The 19,130-nt window shown below is 40.1% G+C and overlaps 1 long non-coding RNA gene across 10 annotated transcripts in view; it reads left to right on the top strand.

Moving 5' to 3' along the window:
- Positions 1-1,199: 1,199 nt before the first annotated feature.
- The window catches only part of LOC103217558 (uncharacterized), a 333,833-nt gene continuing 315,902 nt past the window's right edge, over positions 1,200-19,130 (top strand). For 6 of the 10 annotated variants that reach the window (XR_012094248.1, XR_012094249.1, XR_012094247.1 and 3 more), the window contains exons 1-3: positions 1,200-1,638; positions 9,313-11,752; positions 17,516-17,661. This is a non-coding gene — a long non-coding RNA (uncharacterized lncRNA). The remainder of the gene's footprint in view (positions 1,639-9,312; positions 11,753-17,515; positions 17,662-19,130) is intronic. The other 4 variants (XR_012094255.1, XR_012094253.1, XR_012094254.1 and 1 more) reach the window with 2 other exon arrangements.

The raw sequence follows: 19,130 nt of genomic DNA, 5'->3' as shown, positions 1-19,130 counted from the left end.
TCCAGATTCCCGGATCTCTCTGAAGGCAGGGCCTGAAAATCGGTATGTTAAACACATACCCTAGCACATTTTCATATACACCGACGTTCCCGCTCCAGCGCTGTAGAGTTATTGAGACAGGCTCTTACTGTACCTTCTAATATTTTTGTTTTGGCGTTTTCTTAGTGAAAGAAAGAGCAGGCGATGTTGATTGATAGTGGTGGAACTGGGGAAGGTGATCAAAATAATATAATTTTTGCGAATTTGTTTTATCTACTTAAAACGCTCTCTCCAGACCAATTTGCATGAAAAGCAGGAAGCTGACTAAATTGAAAGAAAATGCTAAATCTTCATGTTGCACCTTCATATCAAGAAAAATTCTATTAGGTACACACACAAGTAGGTAAAAACAGCAGGAGCTAGTGAGGAGGTTGTGCAGTGGCCTCCCACACATCTCCTGCTTCTGCTTTTGTGCTGCACTCTCTCAGAGCTCCTACTGACCCAAATACCGATCCTGTGAACTCTTCATTTGTCTTTTTTTTTTTTTTTTTTTTTTTTGAGACAGGATCTCACTCTGTCGCCCAGGCTAGAGTGCAGTGGCCGGATCTCTGCTCGCTGCAACCTCCACCTCCTGGGTTCAAGCAGTTCTCGCGCCTCAGCTTCCTGAGTAGCTGGGATTACAGGCACACGCCACCACGCCTGGCTAATTTTTGTATTTTTAGTAGAGACAGGGTTTCACCATGTTGGCCAGGCTGGTCTCGAACTCCTGACCTCAAGTGATTTGCCTGCCTTGGCCTCTCAAAGTGCTGGGATTACAGGCTTGAGTCACCGCACCCAGCAAGATCCAACTTTTGAACTAACACTTCATCTTGAGATTCTTACATTCCTTGCTGGTTTTAATTTCTTTTCTCCTTTAGCAACTTTCCAGGCTTTCTTATAGCCCCCTTCTCTTTGTCCACTGCTTTTCGGTGGGCTTTTTTCCTTGGCTGTCTTTCCCACCAATCTTTTTCTGTCTCTGCCTCTCTCTTTTCCCATGTCCCCTTTTTCTCTCTTTACAGATTATTGGATGTTTACTATGGGCTAGGCACACTTCTAAGTACATCACATAAAATAACTCAGTTAATTTTCACAACCTCATATTTGCGGGAACTGAAACAGAGAAGTTAATTTGCCTAAGATCACATGGCTAGCTAGTAATGGAGCTATGATTCAGATGCTAGCATTTTGGCTCCAGAGACTATGCTCTTAATCACTCATTACATACCTTCTTTTCTTAGTCTACAAGCCCATTTGGCTGAGCTTATCCATTTTTTTTAGATTCAACTTCTAACTATAAGCTCATTTATCTGATATCTCTAATTCCAATCATGCCTGTCATCTGAGTTCGTCATCCCCGATGCTCACTGGACAACTTTACTAGTATTTCCCCATAGGGTATTAAACAGTTCATATTCCCACGACTGAACTCACTGTCTTTCTCGCCTTTAGTCTTCATCTTAGCTTATAGTGTCTCCATTCTCCTTGTCACCAAGGCAGGAAAACTATGAGCCATCCTACAGTTCTTTTGTCTGGTGTGTTCTACCTCCTGAGCTTTTTTATTTCATTTCTGTTCCTTTCTCGTCTTTCCTTCTGCCACCACAACTACACTGTGGGATTATAGTAAGTATTTTTCTCATTCTTTTGAGGAAAGGATTTGTTTTTACCTTATGATATGGTGAGTCTTAACCGATGAGGTTCTCTTCTTTGATTTACCTACTCTGATGCATGGAGTCACATGTGAAAGCTATCTGTTAAAAAATTTATAGAAACCTGGCTGGGTATGGTGGCTCACACCTGTAATCCTAGCACTTTGGGAGGCTGAGGTGGGCAGATCACTTGAGCTCAGGAGTTTAAGACCAGCCTGAGTAACATGGCAAAACCCAGTCTCTACAAAAAAAGAAAAAAAAAAATTAACTGGGCTTGGTGTCACACACCTGTAGTCTCAGTAGTCTCAGATACTTACTTGGGAGGCTGAGGTGGCAGGAATGCTTGAGCTTGGGAGGTTAAGCTTGCAGTGAGCTGAGATCTTGCCACTGCACTCCAGCCTGGGCGACTGAGTGAGACCCTGTCTCAAAAAAAAAAAAATATATATATATATATATATATATATATATAAAAATGTATGCAATGATTTTCTGAACAAACTTCTCTCTTGCTATTATATTCCCTTAGGCTCATTTTAAAAAACTTGTTTTCAATTCTATTTTATGTTACTCTACCCACAATAAACTACTTGCAGTTCCCTCAAATTTGCCAATGTATGTGTGAGTGTGTATGTGTGTGTACATACCCGGACCATTGCCCATGCTGGAATGCCCTTTCTTGCCTCGCCTACTTGAAAAATATCTGCATTTTCCAAATCTCAACTCAAGATCATTTTATTCTTGAAATTATTAATGATACCTAACTTATGCTACCTCAGTATGCCACATATAGTTCAAAATTTTTAACTCCTACTGCCGTCATGTGCTTAAATACTTTTGTCCCTTCTAAAGTGTAATTTCTGTGAGATCAGCGACTGTATCTCATCTTTCCATTTTCAGTGGCCTAATAAAGCTGCATCTTTAGAAGTGGCTCATGAAGTGATTCTACAAATAATAACTATCACCCTTAGGGAGCAGGTACCAGATGACAATAAACAGGCCAAACTGCAATGACATCTCAGCAAAGCCCACATATACCACTTCTATATTTGGGAGATTTTCATAGTTTTGAAATGCCTTTGAATCTTTTAAAAGCCCCGTTTCTCTGCAATAGTAAAAAAAAAAAAAAAAAAAAAAAAAAAACTCTCAAAAACAAGTATGCGTTACATGCTGGTTCCAAGAAGGAGAGAAGTTGGGGCAAACCACATCCTGCTTTCAAAGGAACCAACAAAGACCATGAGTAAAGCATGAGTTGAGGCTGATGAAGTGCACCTGTCCTGTGACAGTTCATGAGCTGTCAGCCTCTCATAAAAGCGGCACGTTCTCTGTGTTTTTACATAGCCAAGTCAGGCATTTCTAAGCTCATTTGTGGGACAGGGACACAATAAAGCAGGGAACGGTTTTGATGCTCCCAGTTTTAGTTTCCTAGGGCTGCCGTAAGAAGGCACCACAAACTGAGTGGCTTAAACATCAGTATTTATTTCAGGGTGTGGAGGCTGGGAGTCTAAAATCAGTGTTGGTAGAGTTGGTGCCTTTTGGAGGCCCTAAGGGAGAAACTGACCTGGGCCTCTCCCCTAGCTTCTGGTGCTTGCTGACATTTTTGGCATTCCTTGGCTTGCAGCTACAACCCTCCAAACTCTGTCTCCATCATCAAATGGCCCTGTCTCTGTGTATGTCTACATTTTCCCCTTTTTTAAACTTTTAATTTTAGGTTTGAGGGGTACATGGGAAGGTTTGTTACATAGGTAAACCAACGTCATGGGAATTTGTTGTATATATTATTTGATAATCCAGGTGTTAGGCCAATAGTTATCTTTTCTGCTTCTTTCCCTCCTGATGCCCTTCCCACTTAAGTAGGTCCCAGTGTCTTTTGCTTCCTTCTTTGTGTTCATAGTTTTTATCATTTAGCTGCTACTTATAATTGAGAACATATAGTATTTGGTTTTCTGTTCCTGCATTAGTTTGCTAAGGATAATAGTCTCCAGCTCCATCCATGTTCCTGCCAAAGACATGATCTCATTCTTTTTTTACAGCTGCCTAGTATTCCCTGATACATAAGTAATGCATTCTCTTTATCCAATCTGTCATTGATGGGTATTTGGGTTGATTCTATGTCTTTGCTATTGTGAATAGTGCTACAATAAATATTTGCGTGTGTGTGTCTTTATGGTAGAATGATTTATATTCTTCTGAGTATATATGGCATTGCTGGGTAGAATGGTAGTTCTGCTTTTAGCTCTTTGAGGAATTGCCATACTGCTTTCCACAATGGTTGAACTAATTTACACTCCTACCAATAGCGTATACTGATTGTCAGAATGTTCATACCTCTTTCCATAAATATACTCTAATGCTGTATAACCTCACCTTAACTTGATTATATCACTGAGCCCCATATTTGTTTCCAAATAAGGTCTCATTTGTAGGTTTTAGGGGTTCGGACTTGAGCAAATCTTTTTGGGGACACTGTTCAACCCACAACACCCCATCCCACTTTAAGTCTCCTTGGACCACAAGGTCAGCATATAGGCTTTTCCACTGCTTTCTTGGAGGTGTTGGTGAGAGTGGCAAAAAGGTGACCATGACCTGAGAATCTTGGGGTTCTGGGTCATGAGTTATCCCCCCATCTACCTGCTTTCAGATGGATGAGACTAAAAAGCATTATGTATTTACTTTTATTATTTAAGGTTTCTGAAAATATATTTGAAGTGAACACATATTTTGAATGCAATAATTCAAATTATTCTAAATCATATGTTTGCTATATAAAGCATTAGAATCGAAAGTTTATATCCCTTTTAGTTTTTTGATTTTTTTCTTTTTTTAAAGAAATGGTATCTTGCTATATTGCCCAGGCTGGTCTCAAACTCCTGAACTCAAGTGATCCTCCTGCCTTTGTCTCCTAAGTAGCTGAGATTACAGGTGTGAGACTCCATGCCTGGCTCCTTTTTAGATTTTTAAATTATTTATTTAGTAGAGATGGGCTTTCACTATGTTGGCCAGGCTGGTCTCAAACTCCTGACCTCAAGTGATCTGCCCGCCTTGGCCTCCCAAAGTGCTGGAATTATGGGTGTGAGCCACTGCATCTGGCCTGATTTTTAAAGAATTTAAATGATCTCTCAAATCATTTAGCCACTAGAAAATTAAATCAATGTGCCAAAAATCATATTTCAAAAAATAATAAAAATAAAGGAGAAAATGCAATAGATAAACTGAAGAATTAGAAAATAATAGAGCTAGAAGGCTCTTAAATATTTTTTGTTTAGGTCAGTAAATCCTGCGTTCCTCAGTGGGTAAAGTGAGGCCCATTTAAACATTTTTTTCCCAAAGTTACCCAGCTAATTAGTGGGCACAATTTAGACTATATTTCAAGTTGTTTTTTTTTTTTTGAGATGGAGTTTCGTTCTTGTTGCCCAGGCTGGAGGCAATGGCGAGATCTCAGCTCACTGCAACCTCCGCCTCCTGGGTTCAAGCGATTCTCCTGCCTCAGCCTCCCCGGTAGCTGGGATTACAGTCGTGCATCACCACACCTGGCTAATTTTTTGTATATTTAGTAGAGACGGGGTTTCACCATGGCCAGGCTGGTCTTGAGCTCCTGACCTCAGGTGATCTGCCTGCCTCTGCCTCCCAGAGTGCTGGAATTACAGGCGTAAGCCACTGCACCCGGCCTATATTTCAAGTTTTTAAACTTCTATGTTGTTATTCTTTTCACTGTATCACAGTGCATTTTGGTCTTTACTATTAGACATTCTGATGGATCATGTCAAGGTTTTTGCTTTTTGGTTTTTTTAGAGAAAGTCAACTTGCAAAAGGAATAGGTTCTCAATTTCCTGGTGTGTAGTTAGGTTAGTAGGTAGGATTAAGCATACATTTTGTTGGTGGGGCATGGTGGCTCATGCCTGTAATCCCAGCACTTTGGGAGACTGAGGCAGGAGGATCACAAGGTCAAGAGATTGAGACCATCCTGGCCAACATGGTGAAACCCTGTCTCTACTAAAAATACAAAAATTAGCTGGGCGTGGTGGTGTGCGCCTGTAGTCCCAGCTACTCGGGAGGCTGAAGCAGGAGAATCACCTGAACCCGGGAGGCGGAGGTTGCAGTGAGCGGAGATCATGTCACTGTACTCCAGCCTGGTGACAGAACAAGACTCCATTTCAGAAAAAAAGCAAGACCTCCTGATAATAAAAGAAGGTATTATTAATAATTACGTTTGGTCAACAGGTGTAAATTGGGAAGGCTTTGGGCAAACAGTTAAAAGTAGCACCCTCTAAGTCGATGTTATAATGAATAAAAATGCCTCTGGGTTGACCTTACATTGTTCATTTGTAAATATTTTGAATATGTATGTCAATTTTACTGTATTATATAACCTAACAATCCAAAAATAGGCTTTTTAATGATTGTCTTCTGGAAAATCCTATAATTCCTTTGAGAATGGAAGGAAAGAGGGCTCCAAATTCCTGATTGAGAGTAATTAATTAATTTATTAAATAGGTGTTTATTGTTTATTAAATATCAGGCATTGTTCTAGGAGCTGGAGATGTGGTAATAAGGAAAACAGACAAAAACCTCTATGTTTCTGAGGCTTGGATTTCAGTAATGAAACAAAGGTGATCTTACTGACCTATACAGTTAGTAAGATTTGGGTTTTGCATTGCTTTTTTCAATAATGCTGATAGAGGAATTACTGAAGCATCCCCATTCTTAGGCCAAACCAGATTCCTTGGTGACCTGTGCCATGTATTATAAAGCAGTAGGTTGAGATGTGGTTAGGAATACAACTGTGGTCGCAGCAGAGATAGTTTGTGTGTGAGTATCTGAGCAATGTGGAAACTATGCCTATGGCCTTGAAGTCTCTAGTCCTGTAGTCTGATCCAGTGAGCTGATGAGTTTACAACAAAGTAAATTCATTTGTTTAGCCCAAGGGAAACATTTGCCAATTTTACAGTCGGATAATTCCTTTAAAAAATTCATTAGTAGTTATTTCAGTATTAAGATTTCCCATAAATTAAATCTGTGTAGATTTCCAGCTGAGTTAGAATTTTACCAAAATGATAGAATCCTACTAATTACTATGTTAAGTAAATCCTCATCCTCTCTGTAAATAACATAGGTGGTAATTTACCCTTCTGTAGATGTATAAATTAAGCCACCAGGAGGTTAAGTAATTTGCTCAAGGCCACAGTGTGTGGTAGGTTAGAAATTGAATTTAAAAGCCTTGATGCCTAATTTTTTTACATCAGATAATTTATTTCCCACATTTAGATGTATATAATAACTGATGTCTATAAATAAAACACTTTATCTATAAATAATAGGCAATATTTGTAAGAATTCATCTACCTAATTATCGTAACATTGATATTGATGCAATATTAACAGTGCTGTGGTTTATCCCAGGAAGAGCTATTGAATGACTATTTTATCTTAATGATTTTCAAGAACAGCAGACCTCAGGGAGATGGATGAGTTTTAGATCAAGAAACATTTACATTCCCAAACTTATTCAGGCGTTTCAGCTTGTAAGAAAAAATTTAATTGAATTTTTCTTGTTAAGTTTTATTCTCCTTTTAGGCCTACTCTAGGCAAGAGTGGCCTATGAGTGGCTTTTCTGGGCTATGCAGAATGCCTGGTAGTTTACTTTCTGACACTTGATGAGGTCTCAAGATTTGGGAGTTAGGTATACAAAACAAGTTTTCGCTCTTCTGTATTTTTTATTTTTTATTTTTTTTGAGATGGAGTTTTGCTCTTGTTTCCCAGACTGGAGTGCAATGGTGCAATCTCTGCTCACTGCAACCTCCGCCTCCCGGGTTCAAGTGATTCTCCTGCCTCAGCCTCCCAAGTAGCTGGGGTTACAGGCACATGCCACCACGCCTGGCTAATTTTGTATTTTTAGTAGAGACAGGGATTCTCCATGTTGGTCAGGCTGGTCTTGAACTCCTGACCTCAGGTGATCCACCTGCTGCAGCCTCCAAAAGTGCTAGGATTAAAGGCGTGAGCCACTGTGCCTGGCTGACTTTTCTGTATTTTACAGGACAATAATCCACGTTATGAATGAGAAATCAGTTTTGTATTTACTTATTTAAATGTAAACAGCCACCAGCATTTGAATTTCTCTGCCATTTATAGTGATAGATGAAAGAGAAGCAAAATAAAACAAAGACCCTAAAAGATAGCTCTAACTCTTGTAGAAGAAAAATGAGAAGCCTTTCTCAAATTCTCTTGTACCCTACAAAAATGAATTAAAATAATTTTCTTCCAACTACTCATCCTAATGTTTGTACTAAAAGACAAATGAGTTTAAGGATATCTGAGTACAAATAATATATAAATCACAACTTCTTTTTTTCTTTTTTGAGACAGTCTCGCTGTGTCACCCAAGCTGGAGTGCAGTGGCATGATCACAGCTCACTATGGCCTTGACCTTCTGGGCTCAGGTGATCCTCCCCCTCAGTCTCCTGAGTAGCTGGGACTACAGGTGCAGGCCACCATGCCTAGCTAATTTTTGTATTTTTTGTAGAAACAGGGTTTTGCCATGTTGACCAGGCTGGTCTTGAACTCCTGGACTCAAGCTATCCACCCTCCTTGGCATCCCCAAGGGCTGAGATTGCAGGTGTAAACCACCACTTCCAGCCTAAATCATGACTTGTAAAGAGTAAGTTTGCAATGATTTTTCTTGAGACCATAGGCCCAGAATAGCAGTGTGTAAATATAATATCTCAGACCAAACAAAAAAGTCCCAAACACCAAACAAAGCAAAACTCACGTAGGCATGATTTATTCCACATACAGGCATACCTCATTTTATTTCATTTCAGTTTATTGTGTCTTTTTTTTTTTTTTTTTTCCCTTCTGTTTGAGATGGAGTCTGGCTCTGTTACCCAGGCTGTGGTGTAGTGGTTAGATCGTGGCTCACTGCAACCTCCACCTCCTGGGTTCAAGCGATTCTCCTGCCTCAGCCTCCCAAGTAGCTGGGATTACAGGCCTGTGCCACCAGACCCAGCCAATTTTTGTATTTTTGGTAGACACGGGGTTTCACCACGTTAGCCAGGCTAGTCTTGAACTCCTGATCTCAGATGATCCACCTGCCTCAGCCTCCCAAAGTGCTGGGATTACAGGCGTGAACCACTGCGCCTGGCTTGTGCCTTGTAATTTTTACAAATTGGAGGTTTGTGGCAACCTTGAGCTGAGTATATTGGCAAAGTATATTGAAAGCATACAAAGCAAAGTATATTGAAAATCTTGTGGGAAGGATTCACCATTCTAGATGCCATTAAGAGCATTAGTGATTCACAGAAGAACATCAACATTAATAGGAGTTTGGTTTGATAGGAGGAGGTTGGATTCCAACACTCATGAATGATTTTGAAGGTTTCAAGATTCACTGGAGGAAGTAGCACCATTTTCCCAACAGTATACGCTCACTTTGTATTTCTGTGTCAAATTTTGGTAATTCTTGCAATATTTCAAATTTTTTCATTATTATTATATCTGATATGGTGATCTTTGATCAGTGATCTTTTGTGTTACTATTGTAATTGTTTTGGGACATCAGGAACCAGACCCATATATGAGGGTGAGCTTAATCAAAAGTCTTGTAGGTGTTCTGACTGCTCCACTGACTGGCCTTTTCCTTCCACTCTCTCCTTAGGCCTCTTCATTCTCTGTGACAGAACAATGTTGAAATTAGACCAGTTATAGCTGGGTGCAGTGGCTCACACCTATAATCCCAGCACTTTGGGAGGCTGAAGCAGGCGGATCACTTGAGATCAGGAGTTTGAGACCACCCTGGCCAACATGGCAAAACCCTGTTTGTACCAAAAATATAAAAATTAGCTGTGTATGGTGGCATGCATGTAATTCCAACTATTGAGAAGGCTGAGGCAGGAGAATCGCTTGAACCCGGTAGTGCAGGTTGCAGTGGGCTGAGATCCTGCCCCTACATTCCAGCCTGGGCGATGGGAGTGAGACTCCATCTCAAAAAAAAAAAAAAAAAAAAAAAAAAGAAAAGAAAAGAAAAGAAAAAAATAAATTAGGCCAGTTAGTAATCCTATGATGGCCTCTAAGTGTTCAATACAAGGAAGATCATACATTGCTGACTTTAAATCGAAAGCTAGAAATGTTTAAGGATGGTGAGGAAGGCATGCCAAAAGTCAAGAGAGGCCAAAAGCTAGACCTCTTGCTCCGAACAGTTAGCCAAGTTGTAAATGCAAAGGAAAAGTTCTTGAAGGAAATTAAAAGTGAAACTCCAGTGAACATATGAATGATAAGAAGGTGAAACAGCCTTATTGCTGACATGGAGAAAGTTTTAGTGGTCTTGATAGAAGATCAGCCACAACATTCTCTTAAGCCAAAGCCTAATCCAGAGCAAGTGTCTCTCCTCAATTCTATGAAGGCTGAGAGAGGTAAAGAAGCGGATAAAAAATGTTTGAAGTTAGTAGAGGTTTGTCCATGAGGTTTACGGAAAGAAATCGTCTCCATAACATAAAAATACAAGATGAGGCCGGGTGCGGTGGCTCACTCCTGTAATCCCAGTGCTTTGGGAGGCTGAGGTGGGCGTATCACCTGAGGGCAGGAGTTCGAGATTAGCCTGGCCAACATGGTGAATCCCCACCTCTATTAAAAATACAAAAATTAGCTGGGTGTGATGGCAGGCACCTGTAGTCCCAGCTACTCAGGAGACCCAGGCTGGAAAATCGCTTAAACCCAGGAGGTGGAGGTTGCAGTGAGGTGAGATTGCACCATACATTCCAGCCTAGGTGGCAGAGCAAGACTCCATCTAATAAATAAATAAATAAATAGATAAATAAAGTGAATCAGCAGCAAGTGCCCAAGTAGAAGCTGCACCAAGTTATCCAGAAGATCTAATTAAGATCAATAATGGAAGTGGCTACACTAAACCGCAGATTTTCAATGGAGACAGAACAGTCTTCTGTTGAAAGAAGATGGTGTCTGGGACTTTCATAACTAGAGAAGAGTCAATGTCTGTCTTCAAAGTGTCAAAGAATAGGCTAACTTTCCTGTTTGGGACTATTGTAGCTGGTGACTTTGAGTTGAAGACAATGCTCATTTGTCACTTTGAAAATTCTAAGCCCCTGAATAATTATGCTAAATCAACTCTGCCTGTGCTCTATAAATGGAAGACAGCACTTCTGTTTACAGCATGGTTTACTAAATATTTTAAGCCCAGTGATGAGACCTACTGCTCAGAAAAAAAGATTCCTTTCAAAATAGTACTGCTTATTGATAATGCACCTGGTCACCCAAAAGGTCTGATGGAGATGTACAAGAAGACAAACGTTGTTTTCATGCATTCATTCTGCAGCCTATGGATCAAGAAGTAATTTCGACTTTCAAGTCTTACTCTTGAAGAAATACATTCTGTGAGACTATAGCTGCCGTAGATGGTGAATCTTCTAATGGATCTGGGCAAAGTATATTGAAAACTTTCTGGGAAGGATTCAGCATTCTAGATGTGATTAAGAGCATTGGTGATTCACGGGAGAACATCAACATTAACAGGAGTTTGGAAGAAGTTGATTCCCACTCCCATGAATGACTTTGAAGTTTTCAAGATTCAGTGAAGTAAGTAACTGTAAATGTGGTGGAAATAGCAAGAGAACTAGATTTAGAAGTGGAGCCTGAAGATGTCACTGAATTGTTGCAGTCTCATGATAAAACTTGAGCAGATGAAGAGCTGCTTCTTATGGATGAACCAAGTAAGTGGTCTCTTGAGATAAAATCTATTCCTGGTGAAGATGCTGTAAACATTGTTGAGAGGATGACAAAGGATTTAAAATAACCCATAAACTTAGTTGATAAAGCAGCAGCAGGATTTGAGAGGATTGAATCCGGTTTTGAAAGAAATTCTACTGTGACTAAAATGCTGTCAAACAGCCTCGCATGCCACAGAGAAGTCTTTCATGAAAGGAAGAGTCAATCTATGTGACAAACTTCATTACTATCTTACTACAATTAGGTTGTCTTACAGCCAGCCCAACCTTCAGCAACCACCACCCACTATGATTGGTCAGCAGCCATCAACATCAAGACAAGACACTCCACCAGCAAAAGATGATGACTTGCTGAAGGTTCAGATGATTCTTAGCATTTTTTAGCCATAATGTATTTTAAAATTAAGGTTTCTCCTTTTTTTTTTTTTTTTTTTTTTTTTTTTTTAAAGACATAATGCTCTTGTACTCTGAGTAAAGTCCCACTGCTAAATTTGACTGGCTTAAAAAAAATACACTACAGTATAGTGTAAACATAAATTTTACATGCAGTGGGAAACCAAAATATTGTATGACTCCCTTTATTATAATACTCACTTTATTGGAGTGGTCTGGAACCAAACCAACAATATCTCTGTATAATTTATATGTATATGAGAGAAAAACACATTTGGGGTTCACATTGCTCAATATATTTCTCTAAGCAAAATTCTGTCAAGTTGAAAACTTATTAGCCTTTTAAGAGGGTCTTGTTCTGCAGTTGATCCATACTCACAAATTTCAATGAATTCTTTGTAAAATCTGCGCAAAATATTACTAGAGTCAGAACCTTAGAAATTATGCATATCTAAAGTAAATTTAATTTTTGGAGGGTGTTCATTTGGAAAGATCAAGGAGATTAAGGGAGAAAAATTATGACATAAAAAGGAAACAATCTTACTTTCTGGGTGAATTATTTTCCTGAATGATCAATTTCTCTTTTTAGGAGTTTGGTCAAAATGAATTACACATTTTAGGCTTTAAGTAATATCCAGTTTGCTTTCAAATCTCTCTCTCTCTCACACACACACATGTGCAGAGCACACCTTTAATTTTCAAGTCTTTACTAATGATTCCAAAGCACGCAAGATATGAAAATATTTAGAAAAAGCTAATAGAATATATGTTGTTTATTTTATGAACTACTGTAAGGCAGTTCATTAGCAAAATGTAAAAGCAAATAGAATACTAAGAGACAAATAGGTCACTCTGGTGCATCTAGAGACTTCTAAGGGGACAGAGTCAAATTCATCTGAATCTACTTTGTAATTGAAAAGTGTTATAATGCAATGAGAAAATATATCAACAAGTTGTAATTTCACCTACCTTTAAAACAGCAAACACAATAGAAAAACCCACAACCTCTCTTTAGGTCCCTATATTGACCCTGGTTGTTTCTTCTCAATCTTCTTTGCTGGTTCTTTCCATTCTTTGTGACCTTGGAATATTGGTATGTTCTGTGGGCTCTTCTTTTCTCTAATTACACTTACTCTTTAGATGACCTCATCCAATGCCATGATTTTAAATACACTCTATAGGCTGACAGCTCCCAAATTTATATTTCCAGCCCAGCCCTCTCCCCTGAACTCTTGACTCATATATCCAACTTCTTACTGACAGAGCCACTTTGGTGTCTATCAACAGGTCCTGGTATTCCTCTCCATGCCCTCCCACCCCCAACTGCTTCCAACTTCAAATCTGCTCCTCTTAAAGTTTTTTCAATCTAAGTAAAAGGCAATTTTATTCTTCCAATTGCTTGAGACAGTTTCACTCTGTCACTCAGGCTGGAGTGCAGTGATGTGATTTTGGCCCTCTGCAACCTCTGCCTCCCAGGTTCAAGCGATTCTTGTGCCTAAGCTTCCTGAGTAGATGGGATTACAGGCATGCATCACCTTGCCTGGCTAATTTTTGTATTTTTGGTAGAGATGGGGGTTTCACCATGTTAGCCAGGCTGGTCTTGAACTCTTGAGCTCAAGTGATGTACTTGTCTTGGCTTCACAAATTGCTGGGATTACAGGTGTGAGCCACTGAACCCAGCCCCTGCTTTATTTTTTATTATGTGCTGCAGTGAGCCAAGATGGCACCACTGCACTCCAGCCTGGCAACAGAGTGACACCTCGTCCCAAAAACAACAAAAAAAGTCAATTATGGTCAATTATGGTTTTACTTAACCAACTTTCTTTTATTTTTACATTTTTATTTACTTATTTATTTATTTGCAGCATGGTCTCGTGCTGTTGCCCAGCAACTCGTGCTGGAATGCATTGGTGTGATCATGGCTTACTGCAGCCTTGATCTCCCAGGCTCAAGTGATCCTCCCACCTCAGCCTTTTGAATAGCTACGACCGTAGGTGCCTGCCACTATACCCGGTTTACTTTATTTTTGTTTTTGTAGAGACAGGAGTCTTCCTATGTTGCCCAAGTTGGTCTCAAACTCTTGAGCTTGACGAATCCTCCTGCCTCAGTTTCCCAAAGTCCTGGGATTACAGGCTTGAGCCATGTTGGTTACATGCCCAGCCTTAACCAACTTTCTCGATATTCTGGCCAGTTCAGAATTTCTTTCCGCAGCATAAAGAAAAAAACAAAACAAAACAAAAAACAAACTGTAATTTGAATCACAATGATTTATTCAGTGAACTAAGAAGCATAGCTTTTTCTTTGTTATTTTGTTATTGAATTTATAGACTGTTCACCCTAAGAAGGAAAGTCAGCAGCACTGCATAAGAAACATTCATTTAAATTTTTCTTTCTTTCTTTCTTTTTTTTTTTGAAGCAGAGTCTTGCTCTGTTGCCCAGGCTGGAGTGCAATGGCTCCATCTCAGTTCACTGCAACCTCTGCCTCCCAGGTTCAAGTGATTCTCCTGCTTCCGCCTCCCAAGTAGCTGGGATTACAAGCCTGTGCTACCATTCTTGGCTAATTTTTGTATTTTTAGTAGAGGTGGCATTTCACCATGTTGCCCAGGCTGGTCTCAAGTTCCTGACCTCAAGTTATCCTCCTGCCTCAGCCTTTCAAAGTGTTGGGATTATAAGCATGAGCCGCTGTGCCCAGCCAATCTAAATTTTTCTTTTTCTTTTTTTTTTTTTTTTGAGACAGAGTTTTGCTCTTGTTGCCCAGCCTGGAGTGCAATGGCATGATCTCAGCTCACTGCAACCTCTGCCTCCTGGGTTCCAGTGATTCTCCTGCTTCAGCCTCCCGAATAGCTGGGATTACAGGCATATGTCACCACGCCCATCTAATTTTGCATTTTTAGTAGAGACGGGGTTTCTCCATATTGGTCAGTCTGGTTTCAAACTCCCGACCTCAGATGATCTGCCCACCTTTTCCTCCCAAAATGTTGGGATTACAGGTGTGAGCCACTGCACCCGGCCTGAATTTTTCTACACTAAAATGTATAGCAATTTTAATGAACCAACCAGTGTCATTATTGCCATAGACTAAAACTCCAACTACCTAATCTGCTTGCCAATTTGGGTTGTTGCCAAGAATTTGTTCCAAATTTGATTGCATTGACTCAATAGACTTTCCTAGGTTGAGATAAAAGATAGGTAAAGAAAGATTACAAACATGTTTTTAAAAAGTATTGGGAAAAATGAAATACAGTGTATCTATTTATGTACTTGCTTGTTATCACCATTTGTATGCTTCAAGTCAAATCCAGGAACCTACATAAAAAGATGAAAAGATATAAAAACACCAAGACTCTGTTTTATGTACTTTCCCTCACACTCATTTTTTGCTTACACTCTTATTGCTGTTGTTCTTCCAGTTAATGTATAACTTAGTGTTATTTTTTGAGATAAAAAAGTTTACATGATATGAATCACTTCCTTCTTTGTATACCCCATACTCCTGTAATACACTTACGAATCTTACTGCCTTTCCAATACTCCTCACCAGATTGCAAGCTCCTTGGCAGGGCCCATGACTAACCCTTTCTTTGTATCTCCAGTGCATAGTACAGTACTGGTACATGCCAGAAACTTTATAAACATTTGTTGAAATAAATTGATTTGGCCTATCTGCCATAGTAACAGCAGGAGGGTAATCACCTGCTACTTTCTTGTTTCTGGCATGGCATATATTAATTAGCTGCTGAGGTGAGTTTTTCTAGTTAAATAGCTTTCCATGGAAAATAGGCGAATAATAGTTTCTTTTTCTTTCCAACTTTTATTTTAGGTTCAGGGGTACATGTGCAGGTTTGTTACATTTCATGGGCATTTGGTGTACTGATAATTTTGTCACCTAGGTAATCAGCATAGTACCCAATGGAGAGTTCCTTCCTTCCTTCCTTCCTTCCTTCCTTCCTTCCTTCCTTCCTTCCTTCCTTCCTTCCTTCCTTCCTTCCTTCCTTCCTTCCTTTCTTCCTTCCTTCCTCCTTCTTTTCTTTCTTCTTTCCTTTCCTTTTTTTTTTTTTTTTTTCAGACACAGTTTCGCTTTTGTCGCCCAGGCTGGAGTGCAATGGCGCAATCTTGGCTCACTGCAACCTTCGCCTCCCGGGGTTCAAGTGATTCTACTGCCTCAGCCTCCCGAGTAGCTGGGATTATAGGCACCTGCCACCATACCCTGCTAATGCTTGTACTTTTAGTAGAGACATGGTTTCGCCATGTTGGCCAGGCCGGTCTCAAATTCCTGACCTCAGGTGATCCATCAGCCTCAGCCTCCCAAAGTGCTGGGATTACAGGTGTGAGCCACCGCGCCGGCCCCCAGTGGGTAGTTTCAAACCTTACCTTTCTCCCACCATCTGCCCTCAAGTAGGCCCTGGTGTCTGTTGTTCTCTTCTTTGTGTCTATATGTACTCGATGTTAATAATAGTTTCTTACTCGTAGAATTATGATGAGGAATAAATGGAATAATATATGTAAAGCGTTTTGCAAAGTACAGGGTAAACATTCAGTTTTTGGTTAGCTATTATTGTAGCTGCTACTTTTATTATTGTTCTTATTACTATTAATAATTTTGATTTGGTTTTGGTAACCCATGCACTATTTCAGATGAAGAGCATAAGCATGATGGACTGTTTGTGTCCCCCTAAAATCCATACATCGGAATCCTAATTCCTAATACGATGGTATTGGGAGGTGGAACCTTTGGGAGGTAATTAGGTCATAAGAGTAGAGTCCTCATGAATGGGATTAGTGCCCTTATAAGAAAAAACATGAGGGAGATGATTTCTTTCTTGGCCAGGTGAAGATACAACAAGAATACAGTCTTCTGCAAACCAGATAAAGAGCTCTCAATAAACACTGAATCTGCTGGTGCCTTGATCTTTAAGTTCCCAGCCCGCAGAACTGTTAGAAGTAAATGTTTGTTGTTCAAACCACCCTGTCAATGCTGTTATAGCAGCCTGAATGATGAAGACAGAAATTGGTAGTGGGAGTAAGGTGCAGATATAACAATTACCTAGAATGTGGAAGTGGCTTTGAAGCTGGGTAGTGGGTGGAGGCTGGAAAAGTTTTGAGGTGCATGCTAGATAAAGCCAACATTGCTAAAGATATTTTAAAGGTGATTCTGGTGACAGCTCAAAAAAAAGAGGAGTGCTGTAGAGAAAGTTTCCATCTGATTAGACAACACATAAATAACCATGCACAGAGTGTCGGTGGAAATATGGACATTAAGGACAACGCGGTCTCAGAATGGGGAAATATGTTATTGTACTATGGAAAAAAGACTATTCATGTTATAAATTGGCGAATAACTTGGCTGAATTTTGTTCATGTTCTAGTGTTTTGTGGAAGGTAGAACTTGCAAGTGAATGTTGAAGGAGTGGCTAGCAAGAAGAGAGAAATAAAGAGAAGATAAAATTGTTAAGCAAAAAGGAGGCAGAACTTAAGGATCTGGAAAATTCTCAGCCTGTCTACATTACAAAAAAATGAGAACGTGTGATGGGAAGGGAAGGGTGGGGTGTGGAGGAGCCACTATTTGATGTGGAGATTAGCATGGGTATGAACCATGGACCTAATCAACCACCCCAACAGAAACACTGACAGTCTTTTTTTCTTTTATTTTTACAGATATACTTTCTACTTTTGAAACACTGACAGTTTTTATTTTTAAAATTAAAAAAAATTTTTTGTACCATTTAGTCAGACTTCAAGGAGAAGCACTGACAGTTTGTGCTGAAGGAGACAGAGAGAGAACAAAATGAAGGAAGGCTGTTGAACTTCTCAGACCCACAGGACCAGACCACAACACTATTCAGCTTCGAAAGGGGGAAAAGATGACTCCAAAGGTGATTCAGAGATCATCAGGGCTGCCATTCTCACCACAGGCCCAGAGTGCATGGGCCAGGGGGCAAGGCTGCTGCCACCTCAGTTTCAAAGGGAAACAAAGGGGCAGAGCTGTAGGGACACAGCCGCTGCCCCAGTGGGTCCTTGGGGTGGAACTGCTACTCCAGTGGGTCCAGAAGGCAGAGCACTGAGCTAAAGAGAATTATTCTTGAGCTATCATATAACACAGAATTTGCCTTGTTAGAGTTTAGACTTTCTGGAAACCCATCACCACTTTCTACTTTCCTGTTTCTCTCTTTTAGAGTGGAAATATCTATCCTATGCTTGTCCCATTATAATGTTTTGGAAGTATGCAACTTGTTTGGCTTTATAGGTTCACAGCTGGAGAGGAACTTAGCCTCAGGATGAATTGTACCTTGAGTTTTACTTGTATCTGATTTAGATGATGTTTAGCTGAGACTTTGCATTTTAGACTTTAGAGTTGATGCCTCAAAAAGTTAGGACTTTTGGGATTGTTGGTATGGAATGAATATATTTTGTATGTAGGAAGGACATAAATTTGGGGAATCAGGGGTTGCATGCTGTGAACTGAATGTTTATGTCCCTCTAAATTCATATATTGTAACCCTAATCCCCACTGGATGGTATTTGAAGGGAGGGCCCTTGGGAAGAAATTAAGGTTTGGTTAAGTAATAAGACTGAAGCCACCATAATAGGATTAATGCCCTTAAAAAAAAAAAAGAAAGAGACACAAAATCTCTTTCTGTTTCCTGCACTGAGGAAAGGCCATGTGAGGAGGTAGAGGAAGTGGGTCCTCACCAGACACAGAATCTGCTAGCTTCTTGATCTAGGACTTCTCAGTCTCCAAAACTGTGGAAAAGAGATGTTTGTTGTTAAAGCCATCCAGTCTATGGTAATTTGTTGCAGCAGCTCAAATGGACTAAGACAGTCAGCACTGAGGTCATATTGGCTGTTGTAATTATTACTATTATTGGTTTGATTTTAGTCTTAAGGCATTATAGCCAGTTGCAGAAAAACAACGGTTTGTATACCTGTTCTTTTCATGATTAAGGAAGACTGAAAAGAATTTTCAAATGTAGAAGGCTACCCTTCTCCAAATTAGACCTAGAGCATGAGTGAGTGTGTGTGTGTTTTCCTCTTTTTTTTTCCTGGTTTTTTGAAACAGAGTCTCGCTCTGTCGCTCAGGCTGGAGTACAGTGGCGTGATCTTGGCTCACTGCAAGCTCCGCCTCCCGGGTTCACGCCATTCTCCTGCCTCAGTCTCCCGAGTAGCTGGGACTACAGGTGCCTGCCACCAGGCCCGGCTAATTTTTTGTATTTTTAGTAGAAAGGGGGTTTCACTGTGTTAGCCAGGATGGTCTTGATCTCCTGACCTTGTGATCCACGCGCCTCGGCCTCCCAAAGTGCTGGGATTACAGGCATGAGCCACTGCGCCCGGCTTTCTCTCTTTT

The sequence above is a fragment of the Chlorocebus sabaeus genome, chromosome 10, assembly GCF_047675955.1.
Source record: "Chlorocebus sabaeus isolate Y175 chromosome 10, mChlSab1.0.hap1, whole genome shotgun sequence".
Taxonomy (NCBI): Eukaryota; Metazoa; Chordata; class Mammalia; order Primates; family Cercopithecidae; genus Chlorocebus; species Chlorocebus sabaeus.
The sequence above is the reverse complement of the archived record's forward strand: the minus strand, read 5'-3'. Positions and strand labels throughout refer to the sequence as shown.